Genomic DNA, 21,502 nt, shown 5'->3' on the forward strand with positions numbered 1-21,502 from the left:
TTGCACACATATGGAATACAATCAACTATTCCCACACTTTCATGGTATCAATCGCGGTTCCGATCTGCTACCCTTCCGCAACCCAAACCAGCACCGCCGCCGATCCGATCGCCACCCCCGTCGCTGACTACATGTCGCCGGGTGTGTCGCCGGTCTCATCGCCCGCGCTGCCGATCCCATCGCCCGCCCCGTAGCTTCCCTCATCACCGGGTGTGCCCGCCGATCCGATCCTGCCTCCGCTCCTGATCTTCTATTGTACGTGCTGTACGTCTCCCGCCCGCCGCCGTCGTCGTCAACATGCTGTACGTGCTGTACGCGGCTGTACATCCTGTACGTGCTTGGAGCTGCACACATCACCGGGTGTGCTGCGTGCTGTACGAGCTGTGCACGTGTTGTACGCTTGCCTGCTGCCCACATCACCGGGTGTGCTATTGATCGCGCCACCGGGTGCGGCTGCCGGTCCTGCCCCTCATGGCGGACGACGATGATGCTGCGGCCGCGGCTGCTGTGGCCAAGGCCGCTGAAGAGGCCTGTGCTGAGAAAGCACACCGCACCGAGGAAGAGCGCCTCCGTTCCGTTGCGCTGGACGAGTACGAGGCCGCCCACGTAGCTATCTGGGCGCAGGCCACCGCCGTCGTCAACGTCAAGGCCCTCATCCCCGTCATTCTCGACCAGGCCACCAACACCTACACCAAGTGGCGCGGCATGTTCCTCACCGTCCTCGGCAAGTACACGCTGACTCGCCACGTCCTTGAGGATGAGGTGTTCCCCACGCGCCCGGCGTGGGTGCAGGCCGACTGTGTCATGTTGACATGGATACACGGCACGGTCTTCGGCGATCTACAGCAATCGCTCATGATGCGGCAGCGACCTGCACGCGAAGCTTGGTGCTACCTCGAGGATGAGTTCCTCGGTCAGTGGGAATCCCGCGCCCTCCTCCTCGAGACACAATTCCGCAACTTCCGCCAAGACTCCCTAATGATCACAGATTATTGCCCTCGTCTCAAGTCCATGGCTGCGTCACTTGCCGAGTTCAGCGACCCCATCGGTGATCGGCAAATGGTGCTCACCCTCCTCCGTGGCTTGAGCGGCAAGTTCCGCCACATGGTGTCCATTCTCAAGATGCATCGCCCGTTCCCAACCTTCGCGGAGGCTTGGACGCACCTCCTCCTGGAGGAGATGGAGATCGACGCGAGGCCACCCTCGCCTCCCGCCGCACTCGTCGCCGCGCCACGCCCGGCAGCAAACACTGGTGGCCTTGCCGCGCCGTGCTATGGGGCGCCCACTCCTCCTGCGCGCCCCCACGGTGCGCCCTCTGGTGGACAGCAGGGAGCACCCACTGGTGGCCAGCGTTCCGGCCGATGTCGCGGCCGTGGCGGACGTGGCGGCCAGTAGCAGCAGCAACAACCTGCTGCTGGCGCCCCTCCCGGTTTCAGCCATGCATCCCCGGGGGTGCACCCGTCATTTGCACACCCCTGGGCCGGCACCCTCCAGATGTGGCCCTACGGGCGTCCTCCACCGGCGCCACCAGCATTCACTGCCGTCCCGCAGTACGGCTACGACGGCTCCTTCAGCAGCGTCCCGAGCAGTGGCGTCTATGGCTCCAGCTACACACTCCGCCTTCACCGTACGTCTACGGGGGAGCAGCGCCAGCATTCCAGGGGCCCTCGCCGGCCTACCAGGTGTCACAGCCGGCACCCTGGAACCCCGTCCATGGAGGCGCTTGGACTCAAGACTCCCTGGCGCAGTCGTTCAACACCATGACGCTCACTCCGCCGGCACCGTCCGAGTGGTACGCCGACTCCGGTGCTGGTTCTCACATGACCGCGGATGCTGGTAACCTCTCCACCATTTCCCCACCATCATCTTTTACACCTTCATCTATCATTGTGGGCAATGGAGCTGTTGTTGTCAAGATTTGCAGGTCAAGACTCTAGACTAGTAAATTTCTTTTATACGCGTAAGTCTTCGGATGGTGGCGTGGGAGACACGGGGTTAGACTGGTTCGGGCAAAGAAGGCCCTACGTCCAGTATCGAGGCTGCTCGTGTTACCCACGCGGGGTTCTGTAGTAGGGGTTACAGATGGGCGAGAGAGGGAACTGATCCCAGGTCTCTTGTGTGTGCTTGTGCTCTAAGGGACTGTGAGAATGTGCTGATGGCTTGAGGAAAAGAGTCTCAGTCCCCGTCTCGTGACCCCCGGTCCTCCTTTATAGCGCAACAAGGAGCCCGGGGTTACAGTTGAGACTGGCCTTAGGAGAAGGAGCAGAAAGGATAAGCCAAAAAGAAAAATAATACAAGGGAGGGCCCCGAGGCCGCCGCTCTCGCTCCGGCCCCCGGTCCCTGTCAACGCGCCCGACGAGGGAGGGCGATTCCCTCCTGATCTTGTCAATGATCTCCCTAGTCGCCGTCACCGTCGAGTGTGATGATGAGCCTCAGCCTCGGCATCCGTGCCCACCGGGGAGGAGGCCCAATTCTGTTGCCCCGCCGATTACCGTAAGACCCGGACGTCGCATCCCTGACACTGCCGTTGGGAGCACAGGGCGCGAGAGCAAGCGATGCGTCCTCCTGTGTCGTTCGGCGCGACTCATGAGTACCCTGTGGCGAATCAGAAGGAGCCATGGCCACTGCAGCCCGCGCCGCACGGCCGTGCACCGGTATTCGGGACCGGATACGTTAGGGACGCTGCTCCCTTTTGGCTTGACAGGGCCGCAGCGCATTTATGGCGAGGTCGATAGGGGGACCCACGAGATCGTTATCCTGATCCTCCAGCCCGCGCCCGAGGAGAATATCCATCTCATGGACCCGAGTGAGTCCGACCCCTGCGTCCAGGGTCGGGCGAGGCGGAGTTTCTGTGGTGGGGGCCGGGCGCTCCCGACCCCGGTTCCCCGGGTCGGACGAGGCGGAGCCTTGCGGCGAGGGGTCGGGCGCTCCCGACCATGGGATCGCGGTCGGGCGAGGCGGAGCCTTGCGGCGAGGGGTCGGGCGCTCCCGACCCTGGGACCGCGGTCGGGCGAGGTGGAGTCCCTCCATCGAGGGGTCGGGATTGTCTGACCCCGGGGCCCTAGGTCAGGCGAGACGGAGTGGGGTGTTCTCTGCCTTCACTGGGCCGGATGTAATCGTGATTATCGTAGGTGGGCCCGGGCCTTCATGACTGTCACTTTGAGCGGTATTAGGAGGTCGTTAATATTTCCCCCCAACAGGAGCACTCCTTCCTGTCACTGCCACCGGATCACATATTTTTTCATCTCCACATCGTAATCTTGTTCTTAACAATGTTGTGGTGTCCCCCAACATTATTAAGAATTTGATTTCCATTCGTCATTTTACCACCGATAATAATTGTTCTATTGAATTTGATCCGTTTGGTCTTTCTGTGAAGGATTTGCAAACAAGGAACGTGATCGCCACGTGCAATAGCTCAGGCGACCTCTACCCGTTCTTTCCACCCGCCACCAACACCTCCGCACTTATCGCTGCACCCACCTCACTTTGGCATCATCGTCTCGGGCATCTTGGGCGTGAAGCTCTGTCCAAGCTTATTAGTTCCAGTGTTATCTCATGTAATAAAGATGATCTCCACCATATATGCCATGCGTGCCAACTTGGTCATCACACACGACTTCCTTTTGGATCATCTAGCTCTAGGGCTAGTCATAATTTTGATTTGATACACTGTGATCTTTGGACATCTCCTATTGTTAGTGTGTCAGGGTACAAATATTATCTTGTTATTCTTTATGATTGCTCACACTACATTTGGATGTTTCCACTTCGCCTAAAATCTGAGACGTTTTCCACTCTCTCAAATTTTTTTGCCTTTATTCACACGCAATTTGGCACCACCATCAAGAGCGTTCAGTGCGACAATGGCTGTGAATTTGATAATTCCACCGCCCGCACGTTCTTTCTCTCCCACGGTGTTGCACTCCGCATGTCGTGTCCATATACTTCTCAGCAAAATGGCAGATCCGAGCGCTCCCTTCGCACCATTAGTAATATTATGCGTTCTCTGCTATTTCAGGTGAATCTTCCTCCGGTTTACTGGGTTGAGGCCCTCCACACTGCCACCTATCTTGTGAACCGCCTCCCCACCAAAACCCTCACCTCCTCGACACCTTACACCCACCTTCATTCCACCCAACCCTCCTATGACCATCTCAAAGTTTTTGGGTGTGCTTCTTACCCCAACTTGTCCTCCACAGCACCCCACAAACTTGCACCTCGTTCTTCCCTATGCGTCTTCCTTGGCTACTCCTCGGAACACAAAGGCTATCGGTGTCTAGAGCTCCAGTCGAATAGCATTATTCTCTCTCGACATGTCATTTTTGATGAATCTTTTTTCCCTTTCGCCGACATGTCAACCACGCCCATGGCTTCCTCCACCTTGGACTTCCTCGTTGATGAGCATGATCTCACCGCTCCACTTCCTGGAGTTCGCGTTGTGCATGCAGGTACCCCAGCTCCTCCGATGTCGCCCGCCGTGCATGGCCCTGTGCCTGTGCATGCACCTGTTGCCACGTCCCAGTCCGCTCCTGCACCGCCGAGCCCTAGAACACGGTGGACCAGCTTGCCCCTGACCGGCGCTACTGCCCCTGTGCATCCCGCACAGGCTGCTGCCAGTAGCGCCCCGGTCGCCTCACCGACTGCACCATCCGGTGCTGCTGCCCCTGTGCCATTAGCACGGGTTGCTGCCAGCAGCACCACGATGCTAGGTGTTGCTGCCCCTGTGCCATCCGCACGGGCTGCTGCCAGCAGCTCCACGACAACTGACCGCACCATCGCCACTCGCCTGGTCTCCATCACCCCAGTCACCAATGCGCACTCAATGCGCACGCGCGGCAAGGCTGGCATCGCCCAACCTATGGATCGCCTCAACCTCCACACTGTGCCCATGTCGCCTTTGCCGCGCTCTGTTCGGGATGCTCTGTCGGACCCCAATTGGCGCTCCGCTATGCAGGCTGAGTATGATGCTCTTCTCGCCAATGACACTTGGAGCCTTGTTCCTCGGCCGCCTGGTGTCAATCTTGTGACTGGAAAATGGATTTATCGTCACAAGTTGTGGGCTTATGGTTCCCTTGATCGCTACAAGGCTCGCTGGGTATTGCAGGGTTTCACACAGCGCCCCAGTGTTGATTATGATGAGACTTTCAACCCAGTGGTCAAGCCTGCAACTGTCCGGGTGGTTCTATCTCTGGCATTGTCTCAGCAGTGGCCCATTCATCAGCTGGATGTCAAGAATGCATTCTTACACGTCACCCTCACTGAGACAGTATACTGTATTCAGCCCAGTGGTTTTGTTGACTCCTCACATTCGGATTATGTCTGCCGCCTCAACAAGTCTCTTTATGGCCTGAAGCAAGCACCCCATGCCTGGCGCCACAGGTTCGCTTCACACCTTGTGTCCCTCAACTTTGTTGAGACTCAGTCTGATACTTCATTATTCTCATACCATCGGGGTTCAGATACTGCCTATCTGCTGCTGTATGTGGATGATATTGTTCTTTTTGCCTCCTCCGCCAGATTTCTCCTTTAAATTATTGCAGCTCTCCAGTATGAGTTTGCCATGACCGATATGGGACAGCTACACCATTTTTTGGGCATCTCTGTGACACATTGTGCTGGTGGCCTTTTTCTCTCTCAGCGGCAGTACACTCTGGATGTTTTGGAGCGCGCCGGGATGAGTGCTTGCAAACCTTGCAGCACCCCTGTTGACCTTCACTCCAAATTATCTACAGATGGGGCTTCGATTGCCAACGCCACACAGTACCGCAGTTTGGCTAGTGCTCTGTAGTATCTGACTTTCACCCGACCAGATATCGCCTTTGCAGTTCAGCAGATTTGCTTATATATGCATGATCCTCGTGAGCCCCACCTTGCTGCACTCAAGAGGATTTTGCGCTACCTGCAGGGTTCTCTCTCACTTGGGCTGACCATGCGTTGGTCACCACCTGCGGAGCTGGTCGTCTACACTGATGCTGACTGGGCCGGCTGTCCCGACACTCGACGTTCCACCTCCAGTTACACAGTGTTCCTTGGGGACAATCTGGTGTCCTGGTCCTCCAAGCGTCAGCAAACAGTCTCCCGGTCCAGTGCAGAGGCCGAGTATCGTGCTGTGGCCAATGGTGTTGCTGAAGCTACTTGGCTCCGCCAGCTACTTACCGAGCTTCGCCACCCACCTCGCCGTGCCACCCTGGTCTATTGTGATAACATCAGTGTTGTTTACCTCTCTAGCAATCCGGTGCAGCATCAGTGGACAAAGCATGTTGAGATTGATCTTCACTTTGTCAGGGAGAAGGTCACCCTCGGTCACGTTTGGGTACTTCATGTTCCGACGACATCACAGTACGCCGACATCTTCACCAAGGGCCTTCCTACCTCGTTGTTTCAGGAGTTTCGATCCAGCCTGAACGTCCGCCATGCTCCCGATCAGACTGCGGGGGAGTGTTAGCATATTGTATATATAGTAGGTCCCTTAATTGTGGATGTAATCACGCGCCTGTGCGGTAGGCTTGCATGCCACCACGGCTGCCCTATATGTACTCTTGTACACGTATGGAATACAATCAACTATTCCTACACTTTCAACTAGGCATAAGTCGGCTCATGATCTCAGCCCGTAAGGACATGTAGTATTTCTTTTGCTCATCTGGCATGGCAGTAAGGTCCGTGGTCATAATCCTCTCTTCATCCCTCCTTTTCTACAACTGGACCTCCTGGCTCCTCAACTCAAGAAGTAGTTTTTCATTTGCAACTCGATCATGTTCAAGAGCAACTCGATCCTGTTCAAGAGCAAATGCTTTGTTAAACCTCTCCTCTTTTTTTAGCTCTTTCTCCCCACCAGTTTCTTTCTTCTGTGCTCACATATTTTCTAAGGTTGCTGTCATAATTTTTTTCTTCTCTTGCAGCAGTGCTGCTTTTGCTTTCTTCTTACCAATTGGCCTTGTCAATACATTATCCTCTATGCCTTGAACCTCACCTTCTCCTAATTCACTTGGTAAACTTGCACTTGGGCCAACATTTGAGCTTGTCTTCTGCTTTTTGTTAGATGTTTTACCAGCAGCCAATTCATCAATTTTAGCAAGCCATTTTGATTGTGTTCTTAGCTTATTCCAGCAATGCATGAACTGGAATGTTTTTTTATGTTCATCTTCGGACTTGTACAAAGCACATGCCTCTACAACCTGCACACACCAACATCCAATGGATATCCATATATGATGTATAAATGTAAAATATTTGAAACAAATCCTTGTATTGCATAGTGAATAAGTACTTTGTCTTGTACTATAGTACCACTCTGAAGTCTTAACTCAATCCGTGATAGACATCCACAAAACTTGTTCACACGTTTTTGTATGCCCACCTGAGAGAATTCATGATATGCGTTGAGGGGCACGTCTTGTGTTCATTGAAGTACTCATATATACGAGATCAATACTTGGCACTTTTTTGATCTTTGCCTACGATTGGATCCAAGCTTACATTCAGCCACCCTGAAACCAAAACCTCATCTTTGTGGTCACTGAAATTCTTGGATATCTTATGGTTTGACCTCGTGGATGGGGCTGCTGGAACTTCTTCAATTGTCTATGATTGTTGGTCAGCATATGTGTTGCTATAATTATCAAAATCTCCTTGATTGGTTTCATCCATTATCATGTTGGAAAAATATCTATTTCCTGCAAGCATTTAATCATTGATAAGTTATCTATCAAACCTCAATGAACATAACATATAGAGCAGTAGTAATTCTACCATGGTGATGAACAGAGGTAAATATATTATTTTTAGTTGGATTCCACTTCCATTTCTTCTGTAAGAACTACCAGATGTCCTCACTATCTCCGTACTTTTGTATCAGTCAAACAACATATCTGTTGGGTTATTCCATTTCAGAATTCGCGCAAGTATTGCTCTCGGTTTTAGAATTTTGACCTGGCATTAATAAGATTTTTGTCTTTCCAATTATAATGGTATTGTCACTTGAGAATGGCTCGCTTGTCAGTCTGGTATCTTCTGCTTTTTCAAAGTTGTTTTATGATGCTCCTTTCTTTTTCTAATGCTTACAAATTGGAGAATGTAAGTTTGTCAGCCTTGATATCTTTTTCTACGTGGGAGAGCTGCTGCTGCAGCCTGGATATCTCAAAACTTTTTTCCAAATTAGTTTTGTCAGCTCAGTTATATGACTAAATTATTTGGTTAGGACTTGTTTTCCTGCAACATCCTAACTAGATGCTGAATTAGTACAGATGCTGAATTACTCAAGCAACTGTTCTGGGACTCCTATCCCAATTACTCAAGCAACATTGTCATAGTAAAGGTTTGAGAATCATGGTGGTTATTCCTGTTCTGTGACTCCTATCCCTATACTGTTGATCATATTAAGCATGCTTTGAAACATAAGTCAAGAAGGGCAAAACTTTGAGAATATTCTTGAGAATATGAACAGAGGGAGTCTTATTGCAAATAACACAACAATTGAAGCATCAGAAAATGATTCACTGCTAGGAAAATCGAGCACAGCTCCACCTGAAGCAGGATTTCCAGAGCATGACACTGGAGACTATGAGTGACTTGAAGCTCATATCTCAAGCTGTGAAAAAGAAAGCAGAACTCATGTTCACAATAATGAGCAGCCTGTTTTCAGTCGATGAATAGTAGTAGGCAGTAACAATTTCTCAAGCAACTGCAAGCCCTCAAGTACAGATGCTGAATTTTAACTCAGATTTACAATAATGGGCAGCCTGCTCTGAATCTAAACTATGGTACTAGCAATTCTAATCAAAGTGCTCTGGCATGAGTCCTTTTTTACTCTCACTGATTGGATGCCTTTGCTCTGTTTCCATAAATATTGTACATGCTTTTCTTATTGTTGATCAGGACATATTAGTTCGTCAGCTGATGATCCAGAGGAACAGAAGTGAAGTTCGGCAAAAATTGGGCATAGAGTTTGAAGATTAAGCAATCAGCAGTCCCAAATTTAGTGAATGCTGGGTGTAGAACAACCAGCTCAGATTTTCCAGCTAAAGCTGTTCTAATCTAATTCAGAATATTACCAGGACAGAAATCTCAAGAATTGAACAAGTGAACAGTGGTACTCAATGGTACTCAGCTTAATGGAACAGATAGATGAGTATTCATTGAGCAAAATGATTCAAGAACAAAACATGAATTTGATTGACGAATTAGGATAATAGCTTATGAGAATCATACCATTCAGAAAATTATTGCCGTTGGCCATGTGCTCAAAGGATGCATAGGGGGTGTCGCTGCCAGGGTAATGCTCCGCCAGGGGATTATCATCATCGCCGGCAACGCCGCCATTCCATTGAGTGTTGGGGCCGCCGACAGCCATGACCCGACGCATCTTCTGCCTGTCGTGCCGATCTTGAACTTGCCGGATTGGAGCACTTGACATTGGTGGCTCCTTCTGCGGGCCTCTTGCGCCGCTGCCGCCCGGGAAGGCCTGGCGCCGCCGCTGCTGGGGAACTTGCGCCGCTACCGCCCGAGAAGACCTCGGGGAAGGCCGGGCGCCGCTGCAGTGCCTCCTCCACCTCGAGCTGCACATAGAAACAGAGGCATACGCTGGAGCCTAGAAGCCTGTGATTTGGGGAAAATTTGATACGTACCTAGGAACTAGTTGCCGATGATCCACAGGACGGCGCGGCCCTTCCTGTCGCGGCCCTCGGGAAGGATAGGGCCGTCCGCCGTCGGGGGGAGGACAGCCCCGGCGCCGCCGTCGGGGAGGGCAGGGCCAGCCGCCGGCTCAGCCGCCGCTCGGGGAGGAAAGGCCGGGCGCTGCCACCGCTCGGGGAGGAAAGGCCGGGCGACGCCGCTGCCGCTCGGGGAAGGCCGGGTGCCGTGGCCGCCGAAGACGCTCGGGAAAATGGCGCGCGTGGGAAAAAAGGCGCAAGTAGGCGTGAGTGGATGGATTGGGGAAGGAGGTGCGCCACGTATATTTACAGGAAAAATAGCTCCGGATAAGGGTGAACGCAAATTTGAGGGAGGTTTAGGGACCTGTTGGAGCAATATTTTTTACTATTTTCCCCAATTAAGGTTTTGGTGTAGTTTAAGGGAGCTCTTGGAGTTGTTCTAAACTAGCTGTTTGTGTAAAATCATGGAGCCTCCTTTCAAACGTCAAATTGAACGAAAAAGAAAGGGGGGGAAGAGAAAGAAGCACGGGAGCCACTCCCGGAGAGCTGAAGCAATCCTAGCGGCTGATTAGACTTCAAAAAAAAATTCAAACCAGAGCAACAAATTGGAGATGCACTGGAGAGGTATCTCACGACCAGAGCATCGAATTGGAGGCTTGAACCTCAAAGCTGTTGGAAAATTAGACAACTGCATGATTAATTTCCAAACTAGATTTATCATGACAAGAATAAAACCTAGCATGTAATTCTCTAACATACTAGGTAATAGTAAGCACAACTTCATTATCTTAGAAAACATGCTGAAATAACAGATTGGATCATGACGTACGTACTTTGCGAATGCAGCTGTGATAGCAAGCGGTGCTGACGGAACGACGATGGTGTTGCGGACGAAGCGCAGCAGATGACGCCGAAGACCATGGGCCGCCGCGACGCCGGACTGTGACGGAAGACAAGCTGTGGTGAAGACCTTGAGCAGTCATGCGGAGCGCTTCCTAAAAACCTTATTCGCTCTCTCCCAGTGCAGGATCACAGGAGCGAGAGGTTCCGGAGACCTGCTTTCCCGTTCGCCGGTGCACGCCGGCGCTCGGGATGGAGTAGACTACGGTGGCAGCGCAGCAGCGAGAAAAGGCAAAAACCCTAGCTCGATTAGATGTATTTTTGGTAGAGGCCGATAGGTTGTATATATATAGGAGAGCCCACTATCTCACGTCGCGATCGTGATCTAAACTAATTAGACTTCCATATATCTCGCTGACTTAAAGGCCAAGTAAACAAAAAATAAAACGGCAAAAGGAAACCGCACCCCCGCAAGGTGAGGGGCTAGATTTCGGCGGACTATTCACGTAGGTGCCGCATCATGTGGCGTGGCGAGCGAGCGTGCGTGGAGCTTTCCTTCTCTCCCCACACACATAGCTTGGAGGAGTAGAGATAACTTTCATATTTAAGTTGGCCTTTTGGAACTAAAAGATTGCACCACTCCACCACTTGCTCATGACCACATGGACTTTTTGATATTTATTTGGAATTTTTAAAATTAGAATGGGCCAAGCCCATTATTTCATCAAAAGCATTCACATCAAGTATCAAATTTCGATGGCGGCGGATGCAAACTTGGGGAAGGACCACTTTTGGAGCTCGCCGACGGAGAAGCAGCAACCTGGATGGCGCATCTGATTGGGTAGAGATGAGATGCAGGAGGCGCTGGCCGCAGCAGCGGCAGTACCGCAGCCTGAAGATTGGGCAGCGGCGTAGTGTTGACAGGGAGAGGATGGAGCTGGCGGCTACAGCAGACGGGGTGGAGCAGGCGGCGGCGCGGCGTTGACAGGGAGAGGTTGGAGCTAGCGGCTACGGCAGATGGGGCGAAGCAGGAAGAGGATTGGTTCACAATAAAGTGATGTTAATACTGCTGGATAGTGGCAACTCTCATAGCTTTGTGAGTTCCTCTTTTTTGGACAAGTGTGGTATCACACCAACACCTATGCAACCACAACAAGTTAAGGTGGCCAATGGAGACACACTGATCACCAGTACACAAGTGCCTCAACTGGAATGGTGGATTCAGGGCCACACTTTCCATACTGATATGAAGGTGTTGGATATTGGGGCCTTTGATGCCATATTGGGGTATGATTGGCTTAATCCACATAGTCCTATGACTTGTCATTGGGAGAACAAAACTATTGCTTTTCAAGATCAAGGCAAAGAAGTACTTCTTCAAGGGGTTCTACCTTCAGAACCTACTCTTCATGGACTATCTTCAGATAAATTGGTCAAGTGGATTGCTGGTAATGATATTGGTGCTTCTACAGTGGTAGAGGTAACACATTCTGCTTCCCCTTCTATACCTGTTTCTGTTCAACAGCTTTTGGATGAATTTAGTGATGTCTTTTCAGACCCTAATACCCTACCACCATCTAGATTCCATGACCACCAAATTCCTTTACTACCAAACTCTACACGTGTCAATTCCAAACCATACAGATACTCCCCTTTGCACAAAGATGAAATTGAAAAATAGGTCAAAGCTCTTCTAGCAGCAGGGTTGATTGTTCCTAGTACTAGCCCTTTTGCTTCTCCAGTATTGCTGGTACAAAAGAAAGATGGTACATGGCGATTCTATGTGGATTATAGGAAACTGAACACTATTACCATCAAGAATAGATACCCTAAGCCAGTTATAGATGAGATCTTAGATGAGCTAGCGGGTACCAAATACTTTACAAAACGTGATATGCGCTCTGGGTATCACCAAGTCCGAATGAATGCTGCTGATGAACATAAGACAGCTTTTAAAACCCATCATGGCCACTACCAATTCAGGGTGATGCCTTTTGGTTTGACAAATGCCCCAGCCACATTTCAGTGTATTATGAATGAGCTCTTAGAACCTTTCTTGAGAAACTTTGTATTGGTCTTTTTGGATGACATTCTGATCTATAGTCCAACATTGGAAATGCATCTCATTCATCTCAAGCAAGTGTTGAGCAAACTGAGGACCCACAAATTATATATGAAACTCAGTAAATGTTCCTTTGCCCAAGAATCCTTGGAGTATTTGGGTCATATCATTTCTCACCAAGGTGTGGCTACTGATCCTAGCAAAATTGATGCAATGGTAAAGTGGCCAGTGCCAGTTACAGTAACTGAGTTGAGAGGGTTTTTAGGCCTTACTGGATATTACCGCAAATTTATCAAAAATTATGGAATCATTGCTCGGCCTTTAACTAATTTGTTGAAGAAGAAGCAATTTTCTTGGTCTCCTGCAGCACAACAGGCTTTTCAGCAGCTCAAGATAGCCATGGTCCACGCCCCAGTCCTGGGACTTCCTGATTTTAGTGCCCAGTTTGTGGTGGAAACTGATGCCTGTGACTTGGGAGTGAGAGCTGTGTTGATGCAAATAGAGCAACCTATAGCTTTTCTCAGCAAGGCTCTGGGACCAGTTCATCAGAAGTTATCAATCTATGAAAAAGAATTTTTGGCCCTGATAATGGCAGTAGAAAAATGGAGACCATACTTACAGACATAGGAATTTCTCATTCGCACTGACCATAAGAGTCTGTCCTGTTTGACTGAACAGAACTTACACTCTGACATGCAAAAAAAGGCCATGACAAGGTTAATGGGACTACAATTTAAAGTTATCTATAGGCAGGGCAAGGATAACTTGGCTGCTGATGCACTATCCAGGGTCAGTCATTTGACAGCTATTCAAGCAGTTTCAGCAGTACAGCCTCTCTGGGCTCAGGAAGTGTTAAACAGCTACTCTACTGACCCTTTAGCTCAAGAGCTTCTCACAAAGTTGGCTGTGACCTCACCTGATGAACATGGGTTTTCTCTCCACCAAGGTATTCTCAAGTACAAAGACAAGGTCTGGATTGCACACAACTCAGCACTTCAGACTAAACTTGTTGCTGCTATGCACTCCACAGCTATTGGTGGTCACTCTGGTATTCAAGCCACATATCACAGAATTAAGAAGTTGTTCCATTGGAAAGGACTCAAGTCAGATGTGGAGAATTTGGTGAAGCAATGCCAAGTTTGTCAACAGGCTAAGCATTCTAATACCCATCCTGCAGGGTTGCTGCAACCTTTACCTATCCCCAGTGGTGCTTGGAGGGATTGGACAATGGATTTCATAGAGGGCCTCCCCTTGTCTGAAGGATCAAATTCTATTTTGGTGGTGGTTGATCATTATACTAAGTATGCTCATTTTATACCCTTGAAACATCCCTTTACAGCTCATGTTGTGGCCAAAGCAGTTATGGACAATGTGGTGAAGTTACATGGGTTTCCCAAGTCCATTGTGTCTGACAGAGATAGGGTGTTCACCAGCGCTTTTTGGAAAGAACTCTTCTCCTTGTTTGACACTAAATTGTTGAGAAGCACGGCCTATCATCCACAGATGGATGGCCAATCTGAAAAGGTCAATCAGTGCTTGGAGATGTATCTCCGCTGTGCAGTTTCTGATACTCCTAAACGTTGGAAATCTTGGCTCTCACTGGCTGAAATATGGTACAATTATTCTTATCATACAGCTCTGGGATGTTCTCCTTTTAAGGCACTCTATGGATATGAGGCAGACTCGAGCATCGCTATTCCTGTCGACAATATGCCTTCGACTGAAGCCCTAGCAGTGGTCAGAGAACGTGACGATCAACTTCAGCAGTTGAAGGACCACCTGGCCAAAGCTCAGAACCGTATGAAGCTCATGGCTGATAAGAAACGTGTGGAACGAAGCTTTCAAGTGGGTGAGAAGATTCTGTTGAAACTGCAACCATATGCTCAAACTTCTGTGGTGAACAGACCCTTTCCGAAGCTCGCTTTCAAATATTTCGGTCCTTTTGAAGTCTTGGAACGTATTGGCCAGTTGCTTACAAGCTTCAATTACCTGAAGGCAGCCTGGTTCATCCAGTTTTTCATGTATCTTAGATAAAGCCTTTCACACCCAATTACACACCCGTGTATGCTGATCTGACAACTGTTGTGGACCTCAGCGTGAAGGATTTGCAACCAGAACACATTCTGCAACGTCGTCTGGTGAAGAAAGGTAACAAAGCCATTCCTCAAGTGCTCGTGAAGTGGAGTCATTTACCAACAGCGTCAGCTACTTGGGAGGACTGGAATGTACTCAAGGTGAAGTTTCCAACACTTGTTGCTGGTGGACCAGCAACATCTTCGGCAGGGGGAGGTGTCGAGACCGACGGCGTCAACACATCACAGGCGTGAAGATGGTGTCAACCTGGAGTGTACGTCTTCTCTGTAATAAGGCATAGCGCGTGTGTGTGCAGCGGGTGCCGTTGGGCCCCAGCTGGAGGTGAGGGAAGAGAGGAGTCTATATTACTGTATTGTGTAAGACAAGATGAACTAGACAATTTACAATAGAAAACATAAACAGATTCGTGAGGAACGTTTCCTCCGCGATCGCTATCTCTCGATCGATCCTCCTTGTCCGCTCACGTCGCCGACGATCTTCGGCGGCCAAGGGTCACGACAGATGGAGCCGGCGGCCGCCGCAGGGCGAGCGAGCGGAGGGAGCCCGATACTTGTCGGATAAAAACTGTTGTCACCGGAGGAGATTTTTTATTTCCGGTTGTAACAGGCTAATCCGACGGTAATTTAAATAGGTTTACTTGCTATCCAAACAGCAATTACACGTTGAGCTTGGAAAAAATTCTGGATCCGTAAATTACACCGGTTTTAGGCTGAAAACCAGTCTTCCAAACAGGGCCTTGTAGAGAACTTAGCTCAGTGCCTTAGAATCTGCGAAACTAAGAGCAGCTCAAAGTAATTACAGGTGAGTTATATAATTGTCGGTGATCCGTAACCAATCGGTACTCTGGAAAGCGAAGGCATAGAATGCCAAGCTATTGACTGCTCCAGATCACCAGCTTGTCGACGTGCACGCGGGGCAGCGAGACCATCTCTTTTTTGAGTGCCCCTTCTCTGTAAGGTGCTGGAACACTATGCATATAACCTGGGGGTAACCAAGCCGATACACATGACCGTGTAAGGATCGCAAAAAGACGCTTCTCATCTACCATTCTTTATGGAAATCTTCTTAACTGCCGCTTGGGAAATCTGGAAGATGAGGAACGACGCAATCATCTTTGAGGGGAAAACAGTGTCAACACGTCTTTGGGTCGTGAGATTCAAGGAGCAAGTAGTCCTTCAGCTGCACCGTGTCAGGGAGGACCATAGACTAATAGTTTTACCATGGCTAGACACAATTACATAGCTTAATCCACCTCTCCCCTTTCTTGTAAATATTTCTGTAAGTATACCCCTGCACTTTTTTCATCTCTTTTATAATGAAATGAAAATGAAGTGCCGTGGGGAAGTTCCCCATAGTTTGCCCTTAAAAAAATTAGGAAATAAAATTTATCGGATGGAAAAATATCAGATAATTTTTTTCTTAAAATTTATTTTTGCATAATTTCGCTAGAAATGGTCCCTAAACTAGCATATATCATAACATAACATTATATGTAACAACAAAGAAATAAGGCAATATATCATAAGTTTAATATATTAGATAGTTTCAGTATATGAAATTTTGGTAGATAAAAATTATGGGACCTACTGATAAACACGTATTTTGGACATTTCTCTGAAATTTCACAGAAAAAGTTTTCCATGGGATCCATGACTTCATACACATGGGTGGTGGTGGTGCTCTGGAGGTTGGTCATATTCATGAGCTCAGTAGCGTTTAATTTGTGTCCTCGTCCCATGTGGGAGTGGATCGCGAGCTCGTCAATAGCGGAGGTAGGCAAATCTGAGAACTAGTGTGCAAGGGATGCAGGGTAGCGAGATCTAATCATTGTGTTTGGATCTAGATAGGATCCTCGATACCACGTAGGACCGAGTGCGATGGCGGCTGAAGAACAATGGAGCTTATTCGTGCGGGTGCTTTTGTTTAAGGTTTTGGAATGATTACCATCTGGGGTCCACTTAAGGAACCACCTGTGAAAAATAGGATTATCACATGAGGTTCCTTACGTAGACCAGATGTGAAAAATCATATGTTCCCTAAGTGAACAACATGTGTTAATCGCTTACCACAAGAGGTCAATTTTCTGCTTGCGTAGTCCTTGGATCATAAGCGGGTAGAACACTGTGAAAATAGGTTACCATCCACCTGAAAAATTTTAGTACACATCTTTAAAATTTATCTGGAATTTATTTGGGCCAAGGCCCAAAACTCTAAAAACTATGGCATCATGCTCATCCTCATTCTGGTTGTGTTGCGTGAGTTCTCACGGGGCCGTGTCTTAGAAAAATTTCTCATTTTACTTATGTTTTCTAGATAAGATAAAAGCATAGATGTCAACTATATATACACTACTAACTTTGTACTCACTTTTCCATTTTTTTTTTTTGGGGGGGGGGGTGTTCTCAATTTCGTCGAAAGGAAGAACATCTCTATGGGGCATAAAATGCTGGAGGAATCCCTCACAGCACTCATGGCAACATACCCCAAATGTTAAGTCATGGACTTGGGCATGTGAATCAAGTATCTTCTTCATTGAGCAATGGAGCCTCTCAAAGCAATAATTACAAGAAGTATCATCAACCTTCTGCTTCAGAACCACATGAATCTCGCAAAAAGAAGTTAGCAATGGGTATGCTGGTCCAAAGTTCAAGTGTGAAGGCATCCTCTAGTTTCGGAGTTGTACTAGTAGAACTCATCACTAGGAGGAAGGCATGCGATGATTTTGTGGAGAATGAACTTGCACCATATCTACTTCCGTTCTTGCTTCATTAAAGGAAAACAGATAGTAAATGATATGGTTGACGAGGAGATTGCAAAAAAGGAAGAGAAGGTTGTTATTGAAGATATCTTCAATCTAGCATTTAAATGTCTGAGCACCGACATCAAAGATCGTCCAGACATGAAGAAAATAGCACAACAATTATTGTTGATAATTGAAGAACGAAAACATGGTCTACAGACTCACAAACGGAAGCCCTTGCATATATTAAAATAGGTTACAAAATTTACATAACATATGTCACTATGTCCCCTAAATAAATTGAATATCATCATCAATATTGTAACATGACTTGCGTGTTTATTGTTTTTTTTTCCAGCAAGTACTTGCGTGTTTATCAAACTCTTATTGTATACGATGTTGTTTTAAGCGATTTCTTGTCTAATAACTATTGCATGAGATATTTACCATTGACGGAGAATATCATGTATTAATTGAGAATCTTCTTTTTCCCAAAAGTACTCGAAAACCATGTGTTTGCAGCGCGCCATCACGAGACAGAGAAAACGGCCAAGAACCATTAAATTCTATCTTTTGATTTGGATGATGGCTGGCAACCATCTTGCACCCACCATTTATTCTAAAACCAACAACCAACATTCCAGTTTAATAGCAACAAGCATCTTCATTAATTTTAAACTACCGGCCGGCCGTAAGATTGGCTCAGTGCACGGCCGCAGCCCTACTCCCCACGCAATATTTGCACACGCATGTGGCCATCAACCTTATCCGTTCTCCCACCCGTGTCTCTTCTGTTTCCTTGCTCCTCCCGTTCTTCCCCCTCCCGCAAGCTCTCTTCCAAATCCATGGCGTTTCGGGGAGCTCTGATGGCTAATAGCGATGATTGGCCATGAGGTCGGTTCTCCTCCTCCTGCTGCTATTCCTCATTCCCTCCTACCTCCCTCTAATTGAGGCAAGACCGGGTTAGGGTTCAGGGATTTGGGGCTGGCGGATCCAGCTTGCTTCATCGTGATCCTCCAAGAGAGCCTCTCCAGACTTGCTGACAAGGTTGACGACGCCGTGGCTGACGCGGCGACGAGGCTTGCGCGTCCCCTGCCCTCCGCCTCGCCGGATCTGGCTATACCCGGCCCCGCGCAAAGAGGAGAAATCGGTGGCGACGACTACGGCAATGCGAAGCTCCATCGCAATCTAACGAGAGAGCTTCCTCTGGCTCGCTGAGGAGGTCGACGAAGCCATGGCCGACGAGGTCTCCATGATTCCGTACCTTGAGAAGGTGAGGACCTGTCCTCTACCTTCCATCGCCTCGCGCATACTCTCTGCTGGAGTCCCCATGTCTGTTCTCCTCTATTTTGAGGTGTGTTTCAGGTTTTATAACTTCTGATGGTGGTGTTGTTAGGTGCGCCAAGGGTGGAGACGAGCATGCCATGGTGCTACGAGATCTGCTCTGGGACACAGTGGTTGACATGGAGGGAGTTCGTGCTGCAAATCACCACTTTATTCGTGCGGATGCCGGTTGTGCTCCAGACGTCATGTCCGTAGGTTCACAATTCAGTTGCCGCACAGTTTGGTTATTTTTCTGAGCAATATATCAACTGAGATAATTGGGAAAAATAGGTAGTTGAGATTGTATGGTAGCAATATTGGTCGCAGCTTTGATTCTTAACTATTTTTTTATCATGACATTTCTGATATTTATCTTTAACAAATAGTCCAAAGAGCGGTAAGACATGAGATGTGTTGATATACCATTTTGAGAGGTGTTAGCTGAAGTGTGTGCATGTCTTGGTTGTTTGATGCAGTGTTTATGCTAAGCTCGAACAAGTTTTAACATGAGATAGTTACTAACTTCTGGTAGATACTACTTCTAGCTTGAGATGGCAATGGTTTTTTTGTGATAAAAGGTGTAGTTTTTTCAAATATATCTAGATTCATGCTTAGAATTTTAACATGAGAAATTAGTTACTAAATTCTGGTACTACTACAGTACTACTAGCTCGATATAGCAATGGCTTGGTGGGCTAAAATGTGCAGGTAAATTATTTTTTTGAATATATACAATATGCATGCATAGAACGTGATTGTTTGGATGACAGAAGATTGAGCACCAAACTTGAAGCAGTAAAAAAAATCTGTCAGCAGAGTTTTGTCTATTAGCTTTCTTTTACGCTGCCTTTCAACTTCGTTAAACCCCGATGAACAACTTAGTATTGGTTTCTTGGTGGTGGAGATTTATTTATCTGCTTAATTTCATGCTCTGATATGAGTTTGCAAGTTAGGTTTTTAAGCTGAGTTTTTGTGTTGTGATATTAGCATTTTCAGTGTTCTCACGATATTCTATTTTGTTCAGGCTTTCTACTGATTAATTTTGTGCTTGGTGCTTTTGTGCTATTGGCTTTTTATCCACTAGACAACCACTTGATGTTTTTACAATGTAACCTAGAACTAAAATGTCACCTATAACCCAAGCACCATACTCAATTTTTATTCTGGTAATTTTCACTACAGATTTTTTTTCCCAGAGATTTGATATAATGCCTATAGGACTGTAGATGCACATGGATGTGCGCTATCATCCAGTGTCATATGTGCCCCCCAAAAAGGTTTTCATTTTCTATGTTCAAATTAGTATGCTAATTGTTTTTCATTGGCAATTATCTTAGTCCTTCTAGCATTTTAATGCTTCCGATAAGCAATTTACATATCCTGATTTAGATAAAACATGTTTCTAGTGTTTTGTCCTATTCTTAGTCACTTGCAGAACTGGATGTGATATGTGTGATGTGTCATTCTGATTCTGATATTCAAGCACATATATTTAACCGGAATGATATGTCATGTTTTTCACCCTCAATTATATATAGGCTTTTTTCCTGGCATGGCAGCATTTGCGCTAGATCCTGCATTTTTTATCATATAAGCATCACTAGTTTTGCCTATCTGTTATTTTGCTTTTTTGCGGTACTGAGTTGGATAGCTAGATGACTAGCTTGAGTAACTACGGTTGATAATGGATATTGATGTGGATGTAAAAGGTGGGGGTAAGGAAATATTTCTGATTTATCTTTTCAAGTAGTTTAGTTGTGACAACTATTGGAGTGGTTTGGGAGTAGTTTAGTTATTTATACTTGCACTGTTTGGCACCAGCAGTACAAGGCTCGATGTTTGATTAGTAGCCCATCTGTTTCCTTAGCATGTCCTCTGCTCTCATTTTGATCTGTGTTCCCATAGCAGCTTGCAGCCATTTGCTTTCGGTTTGATCTGTGGTTGATTTCCAATTGTATCTGCATGTGGGTTTGGTTGATTTTGCTCAACCACATCGGAAGCAATTTTGATTTTGGCTTATCTGTTAAGCTTGTTTGTGCAGTTCTTTGGTCCTTATTTTCTTATTCAATTCAGCAGTTTGATAGTCGCAGATTGGTTTGCATCATTTTATTATTGAAATGCCATTTACTTACTGTGCCTAGGCAATACACTCTTATTAGTTAGGCAAAGTAATATTTTTAGTTAGGCATTTTTTTTTTGGCTACAAAACAAGCAAAACATCCAATTTCTGATGACATTTTATATTTGGAGTGCCTCTGTTGATAATTAGGATACACATGCTAGTTCTTCAGGTCATCCAACTTATTTTTATTTGTTTGCCCTTTTATTATGTCCATGTTAACTGATGTAGTCCCATTTTTTCTTGCTGTATGGCAGGTCACGAAAGGAGCTCATCAGTTGTGCAAGTACGAAGTATAGTAATGTGCACTCTGATAATATGCTGGTAGTTCTTTTTTTGTGAGATGCCCGCACAATCACGAGTCATGAATGTTCAGTTTTTGATTGAAGGGATGAAGGAGAGGCAAATCTGTTTGTGTAAATAGACTATCAAAAACCAAATTGCTAGGTTTATGATATTTTGCAGTTGTGAATCATGTGGTGTATACTTGATCATATGCATATTTTAAATAGAATTGCATGTTTTGTTTACGCAATTTCTTCTGTTTCTGGATCACCCGTGGCTGTGCTTTTGAAATGTAGTGGAAGTATTTTCCATAAAAAGAAAACGGACAAAAGCTTGATAACCTGGTTGCCCGAAATGCACAGGCCCACATATCACATCGAATGTTT

The 21,502-nt window shown here is 47.3% G+C and overlaps 1 long non-coding RNA gene across 4 annotated transcripts; it reads left to right on the forward strand.

Moving 5' to 3' along the window:
• Positions 1–17,995: 17,995 nt before the first annotated feature.
• Positions 17,996–21,361, forward strand: LOC117848940 (uncharacterized). 4 transcript variants are annotated; one of them, XR_004638967.2, is made up of 3 exons: positions 18,078–18,662; positions 18,786–18,928; positions 21,089–21,361. It is a non-coding gene; the product is annotated as an uncharacterized lncRNA (long non-coding RNA). The 4 variants fall into 4 exon arrangements; XR_004638968.2 differs by having other exon boundaries at positions 18,786–18,920; XR_004638966.2 differs by having other exon boundaries at positions 18,081–18,662; positions 18,786–18,924.
• The last annotated feature ends 141 nt before the right edge of the window (positions 21,362–21,502 follow it).

Source organism: Setaria viridis, chromosome 3 (genome assembly GCF_005286985.2).
Source record: "Setaria viridis chromosome 3, Setaria_viridis_v4.0, whole genome shotgun sequence".
Lineage (NCBI taxonomy): Eukaryota > Viridiplantae > Streptophyta > Magnoliopsida > Poales > Poaceae > Setaria > Setaria viridis.